The 25521-nt window shown below is 45.5% G+C and overlaps 1 protein-coding gene and 1 long non-coding RNA gene across 4 annotated transcripts in view; one reads left to right on the top strand and one right to left on the bottom strand.

Annotated features, from left to right (window-relative positions):
• The window catches only part of Igf2bp2 (insulin like growth factor 2 mRNA binding protein 2), a 112878-nt gene that overhangs the window by 52797 nt on the left and 34560 nt on the right, over nucleotides 1-25521 (bottom strand). The gene's annotated exons all lie outside the window — the stretch shown is intronic.
• LOC121141994 lies at nucleotides 12395-16369 on the top strand. The gene is made up of 2 exons (XR_005879003.1): nucleotides 12395-12527; nucleotides 15713-16369. It is a non-coding gene; the product is annotated as an uncharacterized LOC121141994 (long non-coding RNA).

Raw genomic sequence — 25521 nt, 5'->3', positions numbered from 1 at the left:
CTTTCAAGCTATTAAGTTTCACCATAAAAATCAATATCTTTTATACAGAACATTGCTTTTTTTCTTTTAGAGTTTTTTAAAAATTAATTTTTGTCTGCTCTTACAGAAGGGTCCTGGATTCAGTTCCCAGTACCCACACAGAAGCTCACAGCTGTCTGCAACTCCAGTTCCACAGAGTTCAAGCTATCTTCTGACTCCCATTGGCAGCCGAAAAAACTCTCAGTCATATGATTTTTTTTAAATAGTATTTTAGGCTAGCACACAAAGTCAGGGGTTTTGCTATAGCACTTTCATACACAACATTCATTTCTTTTGTTTTAATGGTTCTAAAGACATGATGTTTATTTATGCCCTTCACATCCATTCTTAAGGGCTGTCACATATCCATTTACATCGCTCTTCGGCCAAGCTGCGCCATTTAGTTCCTTTTGTGTCTCTTATGTCCTTCCTTCCAACAGTGTTGGCTCCTCTTTAAATCCCTTGCAATCTGTCGACCTCTTTGTGTAACCAATGCATACCCCACCCTTAATAAACATTCTAGGTAATTCTGTTTCCCAAGAGTTCTCCAAAAACCCCTACAGTAAGAACAAACCAGACTAGGAGTCCAAGGGTAGCTCAAATCTGTGATCTATCTGTTCCAAGTGTTGACATAAAAGTCTACCAACACTGTGCATGAAAATGGGCAAGTCTCATTTGTGTGATTAACACAAAAATACCGGAGGCAGATACACTCATTATAACAGCTGCCCTGACACACTATTCCAAAGATGCACTCACTCCTCATGAGCCCTTCCTTTCTGCTTTTAGATTACTGGAACAACAGACAGCAAAGAATAAAAATTTCTCCAGGAATCCCATGTTAGGGGGTGGGAAAGGCCAAAGCCCGGATGGCAGCCCTCCAGGAACATACGCTGATTTTTTTGGCCTTGGTTTTACCTTTTTTATAAATTTTCCAACAATGATAACTTTGGTTAAATGTAAATAAATCCATTTTCTTTTTCTTCGTTATTTTTTTTAAAAGGAAAATGGCAGTTTAGGGGGCTGGAGAGGGCTCAGTGGTTAAAGGCACTTTTTGCTCTTTCAGAGGACCCAGGTTCTGGTCCCAGCACCCATGCAACAGCTCACACCTGTCTGTAACTCCAAGTCCAGGGAATCTGATGCCTGCTTTGGTCTCTGCAGGCACGGAATGCATGTGGTGCACAAGCATACAGACAGGCAAAACACCAGACACATAGGGTAAATGCCTTTCTAAAGAGAGAATAGAATGGAAAGAAGGGGCAGGGAGACAGGGACTAGAGGGAGGGAGGGAGGGAGGGAGGGAGGGAGTGAGGGAGGGAGAGAAGAATGGGAGGGAGGGAGGGAGGGAAGAATGGGAGGGAAGAATGGGAGGAAGGGAGGGAGGGAGGGAGGGAGGGAGGGAGGAGGACAGTTTATAACTCTGAGAACCCCCTTATACCAGAGTTACCAAACACAACTGGGGGTGGAGAGAGCTGAGACAGGTCTTGCTTCAAACCTACAGGATCCTTGACATTAGGCTGCTGGTGACATCAGGCTGCTGAGTGCTGAGACTTAGATCCACCACATCTGGCTCAGACATAGAACAATGGGGCATGTGTGGGCAGAGGACACGTGCACCGTGTCCATGGTCACTGCCTGTCACCTGTTGCCTGTGGCACTTGTGATGTTCTCAGTGCAGGTTCAGCAAGATTCAGGACAAGCTCAAGAAAGTATCAATCTGTGGTTAAACAGAAGTCAAGTCCCTAAGAAGCCATACTTCCTGGGAAGCAGCACTCTAATAAACATGAATTGACTTGCAGAACATTGTTTTCCCCAGGCAGGGTCTCTCTATGTAGCCCTGGAACCTGATATGTAGACCAGGCTGCCCTCGAACTCACAGAGCTCTGCTTGCCTCTGCCTCCTAAGCAGTGTTGTTGAAGGTGTGAGCCACCAAGCCTGGCTTTCATCACACACATTTTTAAAAGCCAGCTGAGGCAGCACACACCTGCAGTCCCAATGCTGGGTGACAAAGACAGGAAGATCTTTTGGGGCCTGCCGGCCAGGCAGGATGGCTGAGTTGGTACGCTCCACGTTCAGTGTGAGACTGCCTCAAAAACTAAGAGACAACTGAGTAAGATGTTCACACTCATGCACATCCTCAAATGCGTGAACACACACATAATAAACCAAACACTGATTAGTGTTTCTGGGTTCTGGTTGCATGAATGCTGCTAATCAACACCCACCTACAGCCTTCTTCCACAGGATATACAACCCTGAAGTCAACAACAGGCATTCAGCCCAACCTCGAAGTTTAACTTTAAACATGAAGTTAACGCTAGTTCCTCTGCCATGTGAGACCATACCTTAGTAGGTTCCCTGGGAGGGAAATGGGCACTGAGGGCAGCTAGAACAACTGCCACTCTTAGCACACATCTCCGTGTGACACGAGCAGCCTCAGGCTAGGGCAGTGAATTACTGCTGGTGCACCTGCCATCTTTGGCATGCCAGAGACAAGATGCGGAGCCCCGCACATGGGAGATGCCTTTCACACAGTCCCATTTTATTCCTGAGACAGTCATGTGAGACACTCAGGAAAAATATTAAAAAGTAATCTTAGTTGTTAGTATTCCAACAATGAAAATGGTGTTACTCTTGATGTTCTTGATCTGAGTACTGGCTACTTGGGGATTTACTTTATAATCATTACTGAGCTAGTGTGTGTGGGGTGCACACTTATATTGTATATGTCATTGTGTTAAAAAAAAAAAAAGAACAAAAGGTAGTAACTATCTGCCGTAAGAAACGAGAGAAGAAAGAGAGTAGGAAGCTGGGCCAAACAGACTGCTGACTCACATTCTTTGGGGTTTAAGACAGGATTTCACTGTGTAGCCCTGGCAGTCCTGGAGCTCTGTAGACCAGGTTGGCATCTAACTCAGAGATCTGCTGCCTCTACCTCTCCCCAGGGCTGGGATTAAAGCCTGCACCATCACCTGGCACATTCCTTGTTTTTAAGAGATAGAATCATAGTTTCCATCTTTTTTAAATGCTTTTCTTTTTTAAACATGTTTTTATTATATATTTAAGTTAGAAACAAGCTTGCTTTCCATATCCGTCCCAGCTCCCTCTCTCCCCTCCATGCCCACTCCCCCCTCCAGCCTCCCAACCCCCCACCCAATCCCCCCTCCATGGGGGATCTCTAGAGTCTGTCGTTCCAGGGAGGGCCCAGGCCCTCCCCCAAGTGTCCAGATTGAGAGAGCATCCCCTCATTGTGGGATGGGCACCCAAAGTCCATTTGTGTGCCAGGGATAAATACTGATCTACTACCTAAAGCCCCATAGATTGACTAGGTCTCCTCACTGACACCCACATTCAGGGGGTCTGGATCAGTCCCATGCTGGCCTCTCAGCCATGAGTCTGGGGTCCAAGATCTCCCCCTTGTTCAAGCTAGCTGTTTCTCTGTTTCTTAGCCCAGTCTTGGCCCCTTTGCTCATCACTCCTCCCTCTCTGTCACTGGGTTCCAGGAATTAAGTTCAGTGTTTAACTGTGGGTGTCTGTCTCTGCTTCCGTCTGTCACTGGATGGAGGTTCTAGGATGGTACATAAGATAGTCCTCAAAATCATTATCAGCGAGGGGCATTTAAAGTAGTCTCTCCACTACTGCTTAGTTTGCCAGTTGGTGTCATCCTTGTAGGTCTCTGGAGATCTCACTAGTGTCAGATTTCCCCTCAAACCTAGAATGACTCCCTCTATTATGGTATCTCTCATCCTGCTCTCCTCTATTCTTCCCCCAACTCAAACTTCCTGCTTCCCCACATCCTCCTCTCCCCTCCTCTTCTCCCCCCTCTCTTTTTACTGGCTCCCTTCTCCACCCCCCACCCCATCCCCCATGCTCCCAATCAGTTCAGGAGATCTTGATTCATTCCACCTTCTCTAGGGTACCATGTATATTTCTCTTAGGGTCCAGGGTCCTTCCTGTTTCCCTGCCTCTCTGGCAGTGGAATTGCAGACTGGCACTCCCCTGAATCATGTCTAAAATCCATATATCAGTGAGTACATACCATGTTTGTCTTTTTGTGACTGGGTTACCTCACTCAGGATGGTTTCTTCTAGTTCCATCCATTTGCCTGCAAATTTCAAGATTCCATTTTTTTTTTAATTTCTGAGTAGTACTCCATTGTGTAAATGTACCATATTTTCTCTATCCACTCCTCAGTTGAGGGGCATCTAGTTTGCTTCCAGGTTCTGGCAATTACAAATAATGCTGCTATAAACATAGTGGAACAGATGTCCTTGTTGAATGAATGTGTATCTTTTGGGTATATGCCTAAGAGTGGAATTGCTGGGTCTTGTGGTAGACTGATTCCCATCTTCCTGAGGAATCTCCACACTGATTTCCATAGTGGCTGTACGAGTTGGCACTGCCACCAGCAGTGGAGGAGTGTTCCCCTCTCTCCACATCCTCTCCAGCACAAACTGTCCATAGTTTTCATCTTTCTGTCAAATTCAGTATACTATGATTTCATCTAGAAAAAAATCTATTTTGTAATAAGCAAACCTTGGTTTATTGAGACACCCATTCTCAGTGTCCTTGGCATTTATTCTGACAGACTAAAGGGAGGGCTAGTGAACGGCATCTGCTCTGATCTTTCCCCACCAACTGTCACCCAAAATGACAGAGTGGTCCCAGTTCCGGGTTAGGATCAGGCAGGAAGGATGCATGCAGGGGGCGGGGCTACAAGGCAGCACCGACATTGCTCTTTCTAAAGTGTACTGCCAGGACAAGAAAGCTACGCCAGAGGCAGAAGAAAAACAAACTTCAAAGGCCTAAGGTTACGGGGTTCAAGGTTAGGGAGACTTGTTTTTGCTGTGTCGCACGTGACTCTGTGTGCTGTGTGCATGCATGCATGTGCATGTTGGAACGTGTGTGGCCACATGCATTCTTGTTTGGAAGCTGGAAGTTCCAAACTTCCTCTTCAGTCTCTCTTCATTTATTTACTGAGGTTGGGATTTGCCATTTCTAGCCAGTCTAAGCTAGCTAGCTGGCCCCGAGGCACTGTTCTGGGGCTCACAGGTGGCTGTCACCTGCTTTATGTGGGTTCTGAGGATGCTGTCCCAGTTTTCACACTTGTACTGAGCTTTATCCACCAGCCACCCGACTCCACCCCCCTACCCCCCGCCAGCCCAGCAGAGAAGGTCTATTAAACATCTACTGAACAAAACTCTGCCTCATAACCAGTTGGTACAGGGCAGAGTGCAGACTTCCTTCCTGCCCCAAAGAAAGTGGGAAAGTGGATCTGACGAACCAGCAGGAAACACTAGCCAGTCAAGAGGGAAGAAAGAGACGGAGAGAATGCCTGGAATTAGAACGGAAGCTCAACATCTTCGACTGTCCTCTTCCTCTGTCCCCACGACTCCCACCCATTCACCGAAGCAGGAAAGTAGAGAAGAGAAACAGAAAACACCGGCCACAAAACAAGAGCTGGGCTCCGGCAGTCCAGTCTGTCTAGCTGCTTCCCAACAGGCTGAAACATCACACTTCATACGCTGAATGCCACGGTAGTAACAAGGGTCCTGGGCTGCTGGAGGGCTGAACAAAGATGGAAGAGGAGCCTATGCCTGGATTGGTGGTGGTCTAAAAGCTGTCCTTAAACAACCCCTTGCTAACCAAAGCAGCCAAGAAGCCAGGTTTGGGAAGATGACACTCCCCCAAGGAGAGCCATAACTGCACTGCAGACCAGGGGCAACCTACCCTAGTATATAAAGGACCACAAGGGCAGCGGTCCCCAACCCTACAGGAATGCAAAATGTCACTGCCATTTAGTGGGAACTCCATTCCCAACACAGGCATGGAAATTCAGCTCAAACCTAATTCCCAAACTCTGAAAACAACAACAACCCCCCCCCAAAAAAACCCAACCCATTTTACATAAAACTTAGAAGAGTTTACAGGACCTGGCATGTTTTACTTGAGGGGCATCCCGCTCAGAGGATTCTATAAGACAGAAAGCCATTTTCCAGAGCTGCAACATAGACATGCCACCCCACTGCTCTCACAATAAGTGTGGCTATGACACCAGCCAGTTCCAAAGCAAGCATTCTCAGGGGGCAGGCTCCACACAACAGACCCTCCAGGCTTTCCCAGTGAACACAGATGACACTTAATGAGGATTACTGTCCTCAGCAACAATGAGGTGGCAGGATGGGACCCCAGCTCAGGACACTGATTCAAACAGAATGCCACCCCATTCTTCAGTAAAGGCCAGCTCTCAGCTGAGTGTCAGGGCACATACTTGTAGGTCCAGTGCTGAGGAAGACGAGACAGGAGGACTGCAAACCCAAAGTTAAATAATAGGACTTTTTGTCTCAAAGACAAGTAGATATAAAAAACGCCAGCTCTCACCTTTCATTCTTGGGTATGAGACATGGTTTGATTTCTAGAGCTTGGGGCCTTATAAGGAAGATCACATATGGAGGAAGATGTGGGAATAAAAGTAACAAGAAATTGTAAGCAAAGCATCTGTCACTTTTATTCAACTTCTATTCATGGTTCTAACTAACATTTTAATTGTTTTTTAAACATTTTAAATTAAAATTTAATTCTATCACTTTCTGCTCTTCCCTCCAATCCTGTTAATAATAGTTTTACTTTATTATTCTTATTCTTATTATTACTGAGACAGAGTGCCATGTTGCTCAGGCTATACTTGAGCTCACTGTGTATTCTAGAATAACCCTGAAAGCTTGTTGCCCCTGGCTTCACCTTCCACATACTAGGATTTCAGGCATGTGTCATCACAGACAGCTTTATACATATATATTGAGAGAAAAAGAGGCCATGAATGTGAGATCATGGGAAAAGACAACATGGGAGGGGGTGGAGGAAGAGGAGAAATAATGTAATTAAATTTTAATAAAAAAGAAAACCTAGCTATCCAAGTATGGCCATGCTTTTGAGCATGGTCTCTTTTTCATCTTTGGCTTGGCGTTTTCTAGAAGTATGACTAGGCAAAAAAAATGAAAATCAAAGACAAACAGAAGCAAAAACCAAGCAAAACAGGTAAGGCAGAGACCTAGAAAACATTAGAACGAACAATTTCCAAGTCACTGCATGCTAAAAGTCAACAACAACCATCTCATGGTAAGGGGTTTACTCGTCTAACTCAGAGTCTTCACGCTTCCAAAATTAACTGTCCACCTGAAGCTTCAGACTTAGAAAATTACAGGTAGATACTCTTTAATGATTAATATGGAGTTTTGCTTATGCAGGCTTAGACAGCTTAGAACCTGTAGAGAATCTCCCACCTCTGCTCCCAAGTGCTGGGACTGCACACAAGTATCTCCACACCAGGGTACACGTGCTCTTTCAGTGAATTAAGAAATCTAGATTTGCCAGGTGGTGGTGGTCCTCTCTTTACTCCCAGTACTCCCAGCACTCGGAAATCAGAGGGGGGCAGATCTCTGTGAGTTCGAGGCCAGTCTGGTCTACAAAGTGAGTTCCAGGACAGACTCCAAAGCTACACAGAGAAATCCTGTCTTGAAAAACAGATTAAGGAAGGAAGAAAGCAAGGAAGGGAGGAATTAATCTAGATTTTATCTCAAGTCTCAGGAGGCAGAGGCAGGCAGATCTCTGTGAGTTCAAGGCCAGCCTGGTCTACAAGAGAGAGTTCCAGGACAACCAGGGCTACACAGAAAAACCCTCTCTCTCTCTCTCTCTCTCTCTCTATATATATATATATATATACACACACACACATATATGCACACACATATACTTGTATGTATGTATGTGTAGTAATATTTTGCTTGTACAAATTAAGCCTGTCTGAGGGTCAGAGAATAGAGCTTGCCACTAGCTAACCATAGAGGTCTGGATGTCTGTACAGACAGACAGGAAGTGAAATAGCTGGGCAGAAACCAGATATAAGCAGGGAGAAACAGGAACTCGCTCTCTTGTATGCTGAGACACTAAGGAGGTAAGGTGTGGCGGTGGTTTGCTCCTTCTCTCTGATCTCTCAGCATTTTCATGACTCCCAGGTTTTTATTAATTAGACCAATGTAGAACTCCATTTGTCTACAAATAAACAAACAAGAAATCTAGACTTTAACTTGCTATATATTTTAAAGCGCTCAAACTGTTGACACTCTGAGCCTGCGCCTCTCCCTGACCTTGTGTTACAGTACTGTCACAAGCCCTGGGCTTGAAGACTGGCTACTTAGGGTCTCAGAGACTTTCTTTTTAAAGGTCTTTGTTTTTGTTTTCCACCTGTGGACAGAGACCAGTTCAGTTTCTTTAGCAGGTTCCCAAGACTCTCACAACACCTCTGGCCAGTCAGTAAAACAATTTAAAAGTAGGTGCCGTGATCTAAGAACTCCTCTTTCCTCCAGTGTGAGCTTACTGAGAAAATTCATCATTGCTTTGTATGTGCATGCTCACACAAGTCCCTGATGCAGGTGTAAAGGTCAAGTCAGAGGAAACCTGAGGGAGTCTATCTCTCCTTCCAATATATAGGTTGTAGGGCTCAAACGTGGGTCTTCAGGCTCGGTGGCAAGCACCTTTACCCACTGAGCAATCTTGTTAGACCAAGAACAGTAAATTTAATCTAAACATTTATACATCAAGGCTGGGTGGTAAAGGATAATTGCCTATTAGTTTATTTACCAGTCATCTGGACGTATGAAATATCACAAGAAAAAACACTGAGAAGTTGGGGTCCTTGCTTGAATATGGAGTTAAAATGCAGAATCATTACTGTTTAGACACAACAATAATTAACTCAGGAATCTACTGCCCAAACAACCAGTTAGAATGGATGCAAGTGTAAACAGATAATGGAGACTGGCCTGGGGTCCTCACAGTCTAACTTCCTGTCTCTATGGTTTCCCTGGTGCTGGCAGTGACTGGTGTCACTGCTGGAGACTGCCAGGTTCTTCGGGAATGTTCTCGCCCTCTCTCCAAGTCCGACCCCGTTTCTTGTCTTTTTCTGCCTCAAGGTGTCAGACCTTTTATCAAGAGACTCAACATCATTGAGGAAAGATAAAACATAATTATCTTGGAAAAAAAAGTCAACTCACATATCTCTTGTAAAAAGTTAATTATCATCTCCCAAGATAAATCATACTTGGGGAGCCCACTCAGCTATCATGTCATGCAAAATAAGGCAACCGTCTGACCCAAATTGAGTAGGGGATAGCCCTTGTCTCCAGTACCTCAATTTAAAATCTCATCTTCTGAAACTATCTCCTGTACCTGAGGTACATGTGAACGTAATAAAACAGCAGCAGTAGCATCTCCCTACATCCTTTGAGCTTTCTCAGTCAATACCCCAGCACAGACCTTTATACTCAGCTCCTACCTACTCATCTCCACGGTCTCCTGCCTGCCACCCATTTCACCCATAGACATCTGCTTTCTAGCTCTCAGCTGATTAGAAGCAGCAGAGGCCACAGAATGAACTGCCTTGTCCAGCATGCAGAATTCCCTGTGGTTCCAGTGTTCCAAATACACTCCAAAACCAAGGGGCTCACTGGCCACCTGGCCAGCAAGCACTGTCTTTCCCATAGAGAATGTGAACAGTTTGCCTCTGGCCCCGTGAGTACTCTGTATAACCCTGATCCACAATAGTTTCTCGTGGGGTAGAACCCTAGCTGTGATGTTAGATTCTTTTTGTACTAATATTGTAATCATAAAATTGGTCTTAACTTTTTTTTCTAAATTTTTCTAACTTACATAAATAGAGGTATAATTATCCCAGCTCTAACAATTGATCACCCTATGGCAATCTTGTATCATATACTATATTACCTAACCCATAAAGGCATGTCTGACCTCTACATCCTATGATAACCATGAATGTGGCCTGACCAAACCATAAACTAAAACATTACAAGGATTTGGTTTTTGTTTGGTAACTCAATTGCGTGGTTCTCAAGTGTGAACTATGTAGGTAACAACATCAAGAAGCAGAACAAGCCTGAAATAGGAATGGCCCCATAGACTCATGCGTTTGAATGCTTGGCCCATAGGGAGTGGTATTATTAGGAGGTATGGCCTTGTGAAATAGGTGTGGCCTTGTGGGGGGAAGTCTGTCACTGTGGAGGCGTGCTTTGAGGTCTTACATGCTCAAGCTACATCCAGTGTGGCTCACAGTTCACTTCCTGCTGCAGACATGGCTCCATCTCCAGCGCCGTATCTGCCTGAACACCACCATGTCCTGTCATGATAATAGACTAAACCTCTGAACTGTAAGTGAGCTCCAATTAAATGTTTTCCTTTATAAGAGTTGCCATGAATAAAAAAAACATGGAAAAAAAAAAGAGTTGCCATGGTCATGGTGTCTCTTCATGGCAACAGAAACTTTAACTAAGACATTGAGTTTTCTTTACATATTCCAATCCTAAACATTCATTACCATTTTCCACTGTAACAAGAACCCTTCAGCTTGGATGTAAACTCTAGTGTATAACACTTGGTTTAGCAAAGTGGCACCTCCTATATTCAAGACAGCACATGGTTTGAAGTCTATTGTATCTGTATCTCTGTGTGTGTGTGTGTACAGTTTTTATTTTTTCATTTTTTTTGGTTTTACGAGACAGGGTTTCTCTGTTTTGGAGGCTGTCGGTCCAGCCTGGCGTCGAACTCACAGAGATCCGCCTGCCTCTGCCTCCCAAGTGCTGGGATTAAAGGCGTGCGCCACCAACGCCTGGCTTCAGTTTTTATTTTTTAAGAGTTTGTTTTGTTTTGTTGGGTTGTATGTAGGGGTGTTAAATTTCAAGATAAACTTTAATCTCAGCACTTGGGAGGCAGAGGCATGCAGACCTCTGTGAATTTGAGGCCAGTCTGATCTATATACCAAGTATCAGGCCAGCCAGCACTACAGAGTAATGAGACAATGCCTGAGATACAAATATGGGAAATAATGCATCTGAAATTGTGTGGTGATTGTATTTGGTTATAGCTAGCTCAAGCCCCGAAAGAGGCATGGGTAGAGCCAAGCGCTACTGTACCAGAGCTGACTGTGACCAGGATAGCGCACACCTGCCATGTTCTACGCCAGCTACTGCTCTTGGAGAAAGCAGCCCAATGCTGAGAGAATCACTGGGGCAATTTAAGACATTGCAAGGCTATTTTCTTTTTTTTTCCCCTGAGACAAGGTTTCTCTGTATTGTTTTGGAGGCTGTCCTGGAACTCACTCTGTAGACCAGGCTGGCCTCGAACTCACAGAGATCCACCTACCTCTGCCACCCGAGTGCTGGGATTAAAGGCATGAGCCACCAATGCCCGGCCCATGGCTATTTTCTTAAAACAGTAAAGGTATTTGCTGCCAAGCCTGGTAACCTATCTGGTGGAAGGAGAGACAGCTCCTTTGACTTTTACACACACACACACACACACACACACACACACACACACACACAAACCCAACAATACATTTACACAGTACATTTTTAAAACGTATCAAGTCTAGGCTAGACATCCGAGGCTAGGGGTGATGCTGAGGGTAGAGCCCTTGCCTAGAATAGATATCTGAGATGAACTAGACCCACTCTCAACCACAGAGCTGAGGTGTGAAAGAAAACGTTAACCGTAATTATCTCTAAGATGGCAACTGAGTTTGCATAAGACAGCATGTATGTGGGGGGGGAGAGGGAGAGAGAAAGAGAAAGAGAGAGAGAATTTTCCGGAGTATTTTATAAGCCATACTGGTGAGAAATACTCTTAAAGACAGTAAAACCAGCCTGAAGAATGGAAACTTGACAGGCAGAGAAGGAAGCATCATGGGACAGAGAACTGTGAGGTTAGGGCGTGCTATGGATCCAACTCCACTCCAGGCTGCTGCTTTGTGGGCTTGGTGTCCAGCTGCTGCTTTGTGGGCTTGGTGTCCAGCTGGTGGGGCTATTTTAAGAGGCTGTGGAACCTTAGAAGGTGGGGTTTGGTTCCAGAACTCTTGGCTTCCATCCACTATGATGTGAACATCAAACTCTCCCACTGCCATGACCTGTTTTGGGATATTTGTGCACTGTGTGAAGATATATTGCAGTGATTGGTTTAATAAAGAGCTGAACGGCCAATGGCTAGGCAGGAAATCTAGGCAGAATTTCTGGGCAGAGGCATGCAAGATACCATTGAGATATGGAATGAGTCAGACACACAAAATAGGAGAGGTAAAAGTCACATGGTAGAACACAGATTAATAAAAATATTAATTTAATATTTAAAATTCAATTTAATTAATTTAATATTTTAAATTTATCAATTTAAGCTATAAGAGCTAGTAGGACAAGGCCAAACTCTCATAATTAGTAGTAAGGCTCTGTGTCATTATTTGTGAGCTGGCAGCCCAAAAGGAAAGTCTGACTGCAATGAACTGAGCTTTCCCTGCCATGGTGGACTAAAACCCTCTCAAACTGTGCCAAACATCTCTTTCCTCCCTTAGGTTGCTTCTATCAGGTGCTATGTCACAATGACAAGAAACTAATAGAGACACTGGAGGAAAGCCACAATCAGGGAAGCCTGACCTGTCATTCCAGGTAGGAGAGTCCTTCAGTTCTAGTTAACAACAGCCTGGGTGGCACTGAGGCAGCTCATCCCAAGAAACAAAAACAGCAATTTAAAGAACCTACAGAAAAGCTAGAGGATTTATAACTGACAACTGGGGGTAACTGAAGGTTTTTAAATGGGACCTTTTATAATTATAAAAAATAATGCCTTTTATAATAAAAATAATACCTTTCTGGGGCTAGGGATGGAGTCAGCTAGAAGAGAAGACTAGCATGCACCAAAGTCCTTGGGTGTGGTCCCAGCCCATACTGACTGGGGTAGTGGTACATGGCGACAATTTCAGCACTTGGGATGTAAAGGCAGGGAGACAGAAGTCCAATGTCATCCGTGGCTCACTGCAGGGTTTGGGGGCCAAACCTGAGCTTCGGGAGGCATTGGCTACACACACACACACACACACACACACACACACACACACACACACACACGCACACACGTTTTTTTTTTTTTTCCTTTTTTTTCGAGACAGGGTTTCTCCGTGTAGCTTTGGAGGCTGTCCTGGAAATAGCTCTTGCAGAACAGGCTGGTCTCGAACTCAGAGATCCGCCTGCCTCTGCCTCCCCAGTGCTGGGATTAAAGGCGTGTGCCACTAATACCGGGCTTACCCCCCCCCCTTGCTTTTTGGTGCAGGAGACCCACCCACCTTACAGAGAGTAGTAGAATTTACCAAAGTCTAATGGTTAAAATATAGGTCACAAATAAAACGTGCTTGAACAGGCAACAAGGTTGTGCTAAGCCCAACTCTATGCATCACGGCCTCTCCAAAAGGGCCACATTAATTATCCGGTGCAACAAGTGATTGCCATTATGTTCTTCCCACCACACTCTCCTAAATAAGACTGAGTGCTGAGTAAGTCATGCAGAGGTGGTGGTTTTGGAATCATCCTGAAGGGGGCAGGGCTCAAGGAGGCTAAGGTCTTCAGTGGCTTGTGGACACCCTTCTTCCCCTGAGCCCTGCCCACTCATGAATCTAGGCCATCATTTTTAAAACAAAACAAGATCAAGCACTTGAAACAAACACTGAAACCATGACACAGACAAGTGAAAGACGGGAGGACCCTCACTCATTTAAGTCACTGCTGCTATTTGGGTCCTTCCTGTCTTCTCTTAATGTAGAGTTCAAAAGGGCTCTGAGCAGTAACTGCTCTGCCATCAGCAGAGCCTCAGCTTGGGTGCCCGAGTTACCAGATGTCCAAAGTACAAAGTAGCCTTGCTGGAAATGGAAATGACCAGGTGAGGCTTCCCCATTCACATCTGCAGCAACTTCTGCTTCTGGCTTCGTGGCTAGGAACTGGCTATCTCATTCAGGTATACAAGCAGGTCCTGTGGGGTAAATGCCACTCTTGAGCAACTCAGATCTCACGAGCGTGGAGGGCATGGCCTGGAGCCCCAGCAAGCTGCCAGGAGGGGAGTCTGTCTTGGGAGATTTATGTCACAGCCTGGAAGTGGTTTTCTGGGGACGGTCATCACCATGATTCCCAGAAGGACAATTCCTAAAAATAGGTGATGATGTCTCTCCTATGTGTAATTATGTTACGATAAAGCAGCTGACAAGTCATTAGTCACAAGCCATATTGACTCAGATTCCAGCCTGCAGAAGGGACGACCTGGGCCACAACTTACTGAGGGTTTTCCTTGACAGCTCTCGCAGCACTCAGCTTCACCCCTACCTGAGACAACGGGGCTGTATTGGTAGGACCTATGTACCCCTCTCCTAGAGTCCTGAGGTGTCTACCATTTTGCTTCCAAATCACTTGAGTCCAATGATTTATTTCTCCTCCCTCTTTCTCCTTGTTTATTTTAACCCAACTCCAAATTAATATTTTTTGAGAGATAACGTAATGCTTGGCCCCTCCTACCACTTCTCATGACTGAGGAATGAACATCAGCACAAAACAGCTTGTGGTCGCCTCAGAATAGAAAGCAAAGTTAAAGTTTCAGTTTCTTCCCAAAGCTGCCACAGCACTAGTTTACCGTAACTCCTGCTCTATGCACCGCCTGCCTCCTCTCCCCTCCCGTGCAGCTATATTTACTAAATATACAAGGGGTACACACAAAACATAGCTAAACATAGGTTCTTTGAATCAGCAAGCCCTGGTCTACACGGCAGTAAGCCCCGGTCTCCAGGGAGGCACTGAGTGAGAAGCACTGAGCACAGACAGCAGAGGTGAGTGCAGGCAGCCAGGCACACAGGCAGCCAGGCACACAGGCCACCGCCCTCCTCTGGCACCGCCCTCCTCTGGCACCGCCCTCCTCTGGCACCGCCCTCCTCTGGCACCGCCCTCCTCTGGCACCGCCCACTCTCTCCCTTTGAGCTTTTTTTTTCTAAGAAAAATATTTATTTCAAGTACACACTGAATCTTCTAAGAAAATATATATGTCTTTCAATTACATGCTGAACCTTGGACTATCATTTCAGCTTAGGTTTTTATTTAATTATCTACATTCCTATCTATCTATCATCTATCTATCTATCTTATCTATACATCCATCTATGTTTTCATGGCGCCAAAATTTAAAGTCAGTGAGAAAATTATTAAAGTTTAGTACTTTCTTTTTTGTTTTATCATATCTTTTTTTTTAAATTTTATTTTCCAGTTTAAATTTAGGTAAGAAACAAGGTTGCTTCACAAGTCAGTTCCAGGTCCCTCTCCCATTCCCTCCCTCCCTCCCTCCCTCCCGAGCCCTCCCCTCCCCCCGTTATCCCCTCATTTCCCCAGGGAGGGTGAGGCCCTCCATGGGGGTGTGCATAGTCTGTCATTTCATATAGGGCAGGGCCTAGACCCTTCCCCAAGAGTTCGGGGTGAGAGTGCACCTCACATTGTTCTATGGGAGTCCAAAGTCCGTGTGTATACTTGGGATGGGTACTGATCTGCTGCCCAAGGCTCAATAGATTCCCTAGGCCTCCTCACTGACACCCAGATTCAGGGGGTCTTGATCAGTCCCATGCTGGCTTCCCAGGCTGATGCCTGGGATTCAAGAGTTAACCTTTGTCTAGTCAGCTGTTTCTGGGGGTTAAACCAGCCCAGTCTTAATCCCTTTGGTCATCAGTCCTCCCTCTCTCTTACTGGCTTTCTTGAGTTCAGCTCAGTACTTAACCAAGGGAGTCTGCCTCTTCTTCGATCAGCCACTAAATAAAGTTTCTGTTTCCCAGACTCTTTAACAGTGCTAGATGCTGCTGCCGCCACTACATCCTGCCCTACTCACTGAGGCTGCCTGGGAAGGAAAGGGACACACGGCGAAGACGTATCTAAAAGCACGAAAGCATGGAGAGGGGCTGGGAGACTGGGAAGCCCGGCTTGTGCTCCTCAGACACATCCCACTGCAGGGGCTTCGCACCACAGGTCCACCGCCAGTCACTGATCTCACGCTTAGCTTAAGCTCACCGACTGAAGGAAGCCCTGTGGGACCCGAGGACAGGGAAGACACTGTGGTTCTGGTTTTCTAGACAGATGATAAGACTACAACAGCGATTAAGTTGTCTGGGAAGAAATTCTTGTCCATCAGGCATTCGAAATGTGAGCCTAAATACAGACGATCCCACGGGCTCTCGCTGTAATAACAGGGGTCATGGGTGCAGAGACAGCAACCACACCACACAAAAATGTTCCCGTAAAACAGACTGCCACCTTTCCCCCAAACCAATGGCAGAGACCTGTGGAGAAAATGTGCATTTTCTAAGGAGCTAACAGCAGGGTAACAAGCTTATTGTCCACAACTGTTGACCACTAAGTGGAGCCCACGCCACCACCCACTATCTGATGGGAAGCTCTTATCATATACAATCTAAATAAAGACCAAAATACTGTGAGTCTCACTGTGTGTCTGTGTGGCCTGTTCATATCTGCTTGGCCACTGCCCTCTTGTCACCCTTCATCCACAGATAGTTCTTTTTGTAACCCAAACCCTCTTTTGCTAACACACACACACACACACACACAAACACTTTAAAGTATAAATTCTACATACAACTGTATTTGTCACCCCATTTTTCATATCCCCTCCATTTAGACTCCTTTCTCTCCTCACATAGCTCCCTTTCATGACTGATACACACACACACACACACACACACACACACACACACACACACATATTTTTTAAGTCTAGAGCCAACATACGAGAGAAAACACCCGGTATTTGTTTTTCTGAGCGCAGCTTGTTTCACTTAGCGCGATCTCCAGTTCCATACGCTTTCCTGCTAACGACAACATTTCATTCCTCTTTACAGGGGAATGATATTTTGTGCGTACGTGCTGTGCATCTCCACCGTGTTTGTGTGCCAGAGCTTTTAATCCATCCACTTGTTGATGGCCATCAAGGTTTCCATGTCTGGGCTTCAGGGAGTGGTGCATGTGGTGTTCTGGTATGTCTTTGGCATACTGACTTAGATTCCTGCAGCCTATATGCAGCAATGGTTCTGCTGAGTCACACGGTTCTATTTTCAGGATTTCTTGAGGAACCTCCACACTGATTTCCACGTTGGCTGTACTAGTTTATGTTCCCACCAGCGGTGTCTTGAGAGTATCCTCCCCTTACCCCAGGTAGTACAATTAAATAACAACCTAAATTATTTACTACTAAAGTAAAATCAAATCAAGCAACTGCACATTTCTCCTGCATTTCTTGTGCTTTGTTGCAGAAAGATGAGTCTCACTATATGCCACAGGCCAGCGTGAAGCTAAGTGTCCAGCCCATACAATGAAAGCACCTAGGATAGGACTCGATCTGGGCCATGTGTTGGCAAACAAGGGCTAGGAGACAAACTCAGCCAGCAGCTAGCCAGCCAGTTTTGTCTTTAGGGTTTTGATTTGTTTTAATGCTCTACAAGCTAAGAATAGCTTTTAATTTTTAAACTTACATTGATTGGTGGGCTGATTGACTGTGTATGCATGTATTGAGGTCAGAGAATAAAATGTAGGAGTTATCTCTTTGCAGCATGTGGTCCTAGGAACTGAAAATCAGGCTTATCACCCCAAGAATGATTTTAACTTTTTAAAAATGTTCAAAAGGGCTGGCATTATGCCTATGGATACTTCAGTAAAGGCCACCAAGCCTGACGATCTGAGTTCAATTCCCCAGAGATCCACAGGGTGGAAGGAACAAACCAACTCTGACAAGTTGTCCTGTGACCTACACACACACACACACACACACACACACACACACACACACACACACACACACACAAAACATAACATGTGAAAATTTTTCTTCGCCTTGTCATACTTCACAGATGTTTTGGTATGCTCTTGTTATTGCTTTTATTTTCTCTTTACTTCAGCTCTGCAAAGATGAGTGGATGGGGACCGTGTACAGTCTTCTTTAGATATTAGACAGGCAAGTTTGGAAGTAGATCTCTTCAACTCGATAAACAACAAGGCCAGCAATAGATCCCTTTCCTTACCGACATCCTGAGGCATCCCCATTACACAACTCTGTCTTCCTGGCTATCTACCAAGTGTGGCTGCCCAAAGTCTCTTAAACATTCTCTACATATTTGACAGCTCACCATAGTGTAAAATTCATTCTTCCTAAAATAGGATGGAAACAAACTCCCAGCCCATTTCCTGCAGAGTGGACACAGCACTTCGGGCTAGTGGTGCCCTGTCTGATGACGAAGGTGGAACATCGTTGGCTGACTATTCTGACCAGCTCCTCGAAGCTTTGCCTGGGGTCTGTGTCTTTAGCCACACCACAGCCCATGACCATGACCCACTTTATCTGCTCTTTCAGGCTTTTCCACGCAAACTTGCTACTATAGAGCCACAAGGTCCAGAAGAAACTTTCATGATACTTTAAGATGTTTTACTACATGCATTTATTCTTACCAAGATGGGAGTATGAGTGTGTAGGTCCGAGGACAACTGGTGTGAGCTGGTTCTCCTTCCATTATGCTGTGGTCAGGCTTGCAGAAGAGCCTTTGCCTGCTGAGCCATTTCAACAGCTCTACCGGACCTCTAAAACCTCTCAGAACATCTCCCTGCCATTGCCTTGCAAAGCACGGCCCTGTTTCCAGAGGACTTAAAGAGGACCCTGTGGCTAGCGTTTGAGACGCCAGACCAAACAGGTCCTTCTTGCCACGCCTCTCGGAGTCTTCCAGTGCACATGTGTTTTGCACATTCCCAACACAGGAATGAGAAGACACATCTGAGACGTTTACCTGACCACTGAACCATTTCCTAATATACTTCACAGACTAGAAATGCTCCTGGGAAGTGGGGAGGAAAAATGTCTGTAATTATAAAATACCAAGAAAATAAGGCTGCTGAAATGGGGAATGTAATCATGAGATACATATCAGAGCAAAAATGCTTTCCTACACTATTTTGGGAAATCAACTTGGTAGTAATTAGCAAGTGCCTTGATAATTACACTCTTGTACACAGGAATTACACACCTGGGAATTTATACTTTAAAAAATCTGAAATGTGGACAAACTTCAGATCCTTACCCCTTAATGCACACCTATGATCTCATGAGGAAGGAAAAAGTGCTATCTCTTGAGAAAATACATTCGCTACTCGACTGGAAAGTACAAGAAACAAATGAGCAATTATATTCTTAGTGACATCAAAACAGTATAAATATGTGCTTAGCCCCCTATCTTTCCCAAGAGAATTGCTGCTGTTACTTCAGATTCCCCACATGCCCGTAAGAAAGCAGTAAGAAGACCGGCCCGCCCCGACATAAATATGTAGGAGAGGTGTTCTGAGGCTGAGCACAACGGGAGGGTGAGCATGATCCTTGAACCCCGGATGGAGGCTCCCTTCAGGACTCACTAACTTAGTAAAGGACATGATAACGATGTTAAATGACTGCATGTTAAACCTTTTTAAACAGCTAACTTAGCTATTTTAAGAGGTCACTTAGTATTAAATACATTTTCTCAAGTTATATTTTAAGTACATGTGTGCAGTCATGACTTATGAAAGAATACAAAAACTGGAGGAGCTAAGGAAGCGTCCTGTGAGGCAAGCTGCAGGTCCAGATCATGTGACTAAGGCCGGCTGCCCTCTAGCGGTGGAGAGCCACACTGGCTCTGAAGCTTCTGGGGATCGGTAAGCTTTTCCTTACAGCTTTAAGTCACAGAACGTCACAAAGAGGCAACAAAGTTTCTAAAACTGCATAGAGGATCTTAAACCCCAAAGGAAGAACTAAAGGAGGCATTCAGTCTAAAGGCCACTGCTTCCTAACATATTCTCATTGCATAGATCAATGTTTCTCCACCTGTAGGTCGAGACTCTGACCTGTGAGGGAACGAACTATTTTTTTCTGGCTTTCTCTCCAACCAAGGCCCAGATGCCTTCCATGATGGCTTCCATATTTTTCCCTGCACACGTTCAGCCCTCACGATTTGTGCCAAGTCCACATACCCTGAGACAGAATATGAGTATCGATGGTCTCCCTTTTAGATTCATTCATCAACAATACAGTCTCATCGGAAGGGAGACTATGGGTGCATAGTTCACTGAGAAAATGAAGCTTCTACTCTGGTCTATCAGAGGACACCACACAGTAGCATGCTGTGTATGACTGACTGGGGGAACCTAACACCCTGGAGCTTATCTGGTGATTGACAGGGACCTCTAGTCCTCTCGGCGAAAACAGCATTTGTCTGAAGAGGTAACATCAAAAGAGCACAGACTCACCATGCCGAGTAAGAAACAGCAGTGGGTTCAATCTGCACAGCCTTTTAATGTTGTAGTGTTTCCCTGTGCTGCTTGAGTTAAGAGCCTGCAGACTCTGCTACAAGGAAAGACTCAGAAGGTAAAAGCCTAAGTATGAAGCCTGACAACTGAGTGGCAAACTCACTCCAGCACTACTTAACTTCCCACGCGTCCATGAATCACAGGGGTGTGTGGTGGTGGTGGTGTCTAACCACCAAATGTGAGTTTCTACAGGTGGTGTTCTTGGAGCAACAGGAGACTTTAGTGGGTGACAGGGGAAGGCTTTTCCTTTCCTTTCCTTCCTTCATTTTTTTTTTCAAGACAGGGTTTCTCTGTGTAACCGCTCTGGTTGTCCTGGAAGTCACTTTGTAGACCAGGCTGGCTTCAGACTTACAGAGATCCACCTGCCTCTGCTGGGATTAAAGGATTGCACCATTACCACCGGGCTCTTGTTTTGTTAGTTATTTATTTTTATTTAGTGCACACTGGTTTTTTGCCTGCCTGCATGTCTGTGTGAGGGTTCCAGTCTACTGGAACTGGAGTTACAGACAGTTATGAGCTGCCATGTGGGGGCTGGGAATTGAACTCGGGTCCTCTAGAAGAGCAGCCGGGTGCTCTTAACCACTGAGCCATCTCTCCAGCTCTGGGAAGGCTTTTTTAAAACTTGAGTGACTCACAGAAATTAAAAAGCAAAGAGGCCCAGACTATTTTCTTTTTAAGTAACAACCAAGCATGGTCAGTCCTGGGGCTTGAGACGTTAAAGCAGGAGGGTCACCACAATCTGAAGGCCAGTCTGGGCCACACCGAAGAACTGACACCTCCCCCACCCCAAAGTGAATATCAAAATATGCAACAGAGATACACCAGCCTGCAAAGCTTGAAAATAGTGTAAGGTAGGAGGCGTATTACAATCCAAGTATGTCCTTAGACTCTTGTAAGAGGCAGGAAGTGGGGGAGGAGGGGCAGAGCAAACCTAGCAGCATCAGTTCTGTCCTCTGAAAAATAGAAAGAGGACCAACTCCATATCCACAGATGTAGGGTGTGTGATAACACCCATCTACTTACTGATGCCCTGGAAGGAAACTGCACCATGTGTCGTCTGCAGAATAGTTATTTTTATGAAGCTATATGGTTTCTTATTTCAAATGTATTTGGGTATGTGCACATGCTAGGAACACAAACTGAGGTCCTCCGCAAGAGCAACAAGTGCTTTTAATCACTGAGCCATCTTTCCAGCCCCAAATACGTTAAATGCTTGGAATGCATTTGCATCCACATGGTGGAGAGGACTCCAGGGGCCCCCTCAGGAGCACTGCCCACCTTCTTTGAGACAGGGGCTCACACCAGTTAGCTAGACTGGCCAGGCAGCAGGCTCCACAAATCCTCTTGCCTCTACCTCCCCAGTGCCAGCATTACAAGTGCCTGCCACCTGCCCAGCAACTGTATGTGGGTTCCAGAGATTAAATTTGAATCGTTGTGCTACTAAGACAGGCACTTTATTGATGTATCCATACCCCAACTCCTTACCCACATTTAAAGGCAGTTTTACATAGCCCTCAAGTTAGAAATTCTCAGGACAAATATTTGAATTCAGGTAATTTGTGCACATTCAAAATCTCAAATCCAAAAATTTGTTTTAGTTTTTGAGTATTTTTCTTTTTTTTTTATTACCTTGCTAATAACAGCCCAAGAAATCAAATGGGGTGGGGGGGCTCTACCATTGTATCCTCATCATCATGAAAATAATTAAAAAATACAACAGGCCAAAGCTGAAGACCCCAGTCCACTCCTGGGACCCACATGGTGGAAGGAGAGAACAAACTCATCCAAGCTGTCCTCTGGCCTCCAAAGGAGGCACCTGCAGGAATGCACACGTATATCCAGCTCCCACACAGTAAATAAATACAACAAGATCAGGTCTGACTATTCCAAGTTTCTTTGTATGACTTGTGAATTTGTTATGAAAATATGAGCAAATACAGAAGTAAACAGATCCTATGTACTACCCCATCTTATTTAGTCACGTGATCGAGTCTGCTAGCAGTGTCTGCAGAATAAGGAGAAAGAATCCAGCTAGTTGTCTTTAAAATGTTGACAAAGTGTCCTCTCCTAAGGAAAAATGACAGCCAACACACAAGCCCTTCATGTGAAACACTCTCTAGCACATTTTTTAAAGTGTGGTGTTTACAAGGCTAAAGGCTACAACAGCATCTACTTCAGATTTTTACCCAAAAGTCTTGCAGTGGTATTTTCCCAACACTATCTCAGGATATGCATATGAAGAGCTTGTGTTGTTGGGATTAGCCAAGTGACTACAGCCCTGTTTTAGCAAGTTACAGGCTTTCTTGATTTGTAGTTGTAATTCTCAGTACAAACTTGCTCTTGTAAGACGTAGAGGTAAAACTAGGCCAACCGCAGCAGTTTCTGGACAAAAAGGTAATAATAAAAGATATTGTGTATTTGATCCACAGGCCCACCTGGTGCCACTCGATCCAGGAAGGTGAGAGACGCCCACAGGCCAGCCTGGGTCCTCACAGTCTGGGGGACTGAAGCTGTCCACAGAGCTGCCTGGTGCCATTATGATGGGTAAATACATGGTGGAGAAATGGGAGAGAAAGGGAAACAGAATCGTCATGGGCTGTGGGAAGACAGAGAACCGAAGAGGCAAAGGTGACGAGGAACAGGTTGATCTGAGTGGCCCATGCTGCCACAAGGGGGCCGTGACGACATCTGGGACTGAGCTGCTGCTAAGGGCCACATCTGGGTTGGTGACCCTACAGCAGCCAGGGTCCGTGTTGGTGTCCATGGCTTCAGTAACCACTGAAAGCCATGCAGATGTCCAGGGTCGGGTCAGCTACCCCAGTCCATGATAGTGTCCAGGAGCCATGCTGCAGCTGGGCCCATGCTGATCTGGGTGGCCTGTGGTACCACCCAGGGCCATGGTGATGTCTGTGTCCAGACTACAGCCAGCTATCCCAGGGTCAGTGAAGGATGGGCTCAGCATGGCCAAGCTGCTGCTGAGGGTCATGTCTGGTTCCATAGTCCTGCTGCAGCTGGGGTCTGTGTGGGCACCCATAGCCTGTGTAACTACAGGGGGCCACAGGAACCATGCATGTCAAAACCCAAGGCCCATGCTGAGCCCATCCTTCACTGACCTTGGGATAGCTGGTCCTGCTCCTTACTCAACACTGCAGCAGGAGATCCGTTCCCTCTCCCAGGCACTCAGGAGAGCTGGCCCTAGCCCTCGCCACAAGTATGAGCGAGCTGGCCCTGATGGTATGGGTGAGGAGAACTGCCTGCCTCTGCCCCTCACCTAAGGGGGGGGTGGCCCCAGCGGCCTGGACTGACCTGCTCAACTGCCACCCAGACCCACATCCTGGGCCTTGGGTTTGCCCACCCCAGAATCTACCCCAGCTATGACTGCTGGAGCTCATGAAGGGACTGGTCCTACAGAATGTTAGCTGCAGGATCTCCATGACTCGGGGCAACAGCAGGATATCTGAAAGGAGTTTCTGTGAGGGTCCTGTGATGATGGTGTGCCAGAGGCGTTCCACCAGATCAATGGCTCATTACAGCGAACGTTTTGTGGGTGAGGCTACTTGGACAATAGGGTGTACCGCGTGATACACCACAGCTCCCTATGCTACTAGGACAAGTGAAGAAGTGTTGGAAAGGCAGGAAAAAAATGGAGGAATGAGGTGGGATTTCTGTTTGCTTTGTTTTTAATTTTGGAGGGGGAGGGGTCTTGGGGGGATGCTATAGGGGTTAGGGGCAGACATGGAGGGACTGGGAGGTAAGTGGAATTGGGGTCCAAGATGTGAAATTACCAAAGAATTAATAAGGAACCATGTTAAATTTTTTAAAAAGGTACCATGTATTTGATTCAGATTGAAGACATGGTCATGCATCATAGTCATGGTGGTAAGCCTGGCCAGGGACCAAAGAGAGATGAGGAAACTATCTACAGGACAGCCTGGCAGTGTGACCCCCTTGGGCAAAGAAAAACTGTGAATAGGAACATGGCATGTGAATAGCAACAGAAGTATGCCCAGTCCCAGAATCCTGTTCTCTGAGGGTACAAAGATGCATTAGACAGGCTGTGTTCACAAGCCCCGAGAAAGACTTCAACCCTAACAGTAGCCTGCTATCAAATGTGTATATTCTAAATCTGACACTATTAGGCAAAATGATGACATACCTGTGCTTTCTTTTCAAGAGTTCTTTATTCTCTTGGAGCTAAACTCATTTTATTAAGTTAATAACAATTAGAAGAAAAAATAACCAATATTACACGTGTAATCCCAGACCTAGGAAAGCTGAGGCAGGAGGATCACAATTTGGAGGCCAGCCTGGGGTTACATGGCAATACATTATTTCACAAACAAAGGGACTGGAGAAATAGCTCAGCAGCTAAGAGCACGGGCTGCTCTAACTAAGGATTTGGGTTCAGTTCCCAGCATCCTTATGGAGGCTCACAGCCATCTTTGACACCACTCCAAGGACATGCCATATCTCTTCCAACCTCCAAGGGTATTGTGCACAAGTCACACACATACATACATGCAGCAACTCAACTAAGTGAAATGTCTGTCTGATCTTCCATAGACTATTTGGCAAAGATTTTTAAAGATTTTTATTAGTAGTATTACTGGGGACATACGTGCAACAGTGCACACCTGGAGGCCAAAGGACAACCTTGGGCTTAGTTCTCTCCTGTCTTTTTGCTGACTGCAGAATCCCACCCATGTCACTGGGCTTGAGCAGCAAGCACCTTTAAGCCTTTGACAAACTTTCAAGTGGTCCATAGATTGAATTTTTTTTCCAGTGTGGCAGAGTTCACAATGAAATCAATTTCTAGTCTGAGCAAGTCAAGAACTAGATCAGAAGTTCCCTCTGTTTATACAGGAGCAGCAAATAGAAGAAACTCATACAAAACCATGAGTGGCAGAATAGTTACAAGGCAATAAGCCAGGCCTTGCCTTCTGAATTCATTCTGGGGCCATAATTTTCCAACATTTTTCCATTATCACACCCCTAATGATCCTAATTAGACCTTTTCCCCAACTACCACACCCACTAAATTTTAGTACCAGGGATACCCATTTATGTACAGCCCTTTGGGAGGCTGCAAACATAGCATCTAAGGTTTTACATCATTCAAGAACCAATTTCCACCCCACGGGAGGCATCATGATGCAACTGAGAAATTCCTGTCTCAGAAGTTATTCATCTAACATTCTCCAGACATGTGAGAGAGATGTATACATACATGCATGCCTTTTCAATCAAATTC

Source organism: Mesocricetus auratus, unplaced genomic scaffold, assembly GCF_017639785.1.
Source record: "Mesocricetus auratus isolate SY011 unplaced genomic scaffold, BCM_Maur_2.0 Super-Scaffold_100008, whole genome shotgun sequence".
NCBI lineage: Eukaryota > Metazoa > Chordata > Mammalia > Rodentia > Cricetidae > Mesocricetus > Mesocricetus auratus.
The sequence above is the reverse complement of the archived record's forward strand: the minus strand, read 5'-3'. Positions and strand labels throughout refer to the sequence as shown.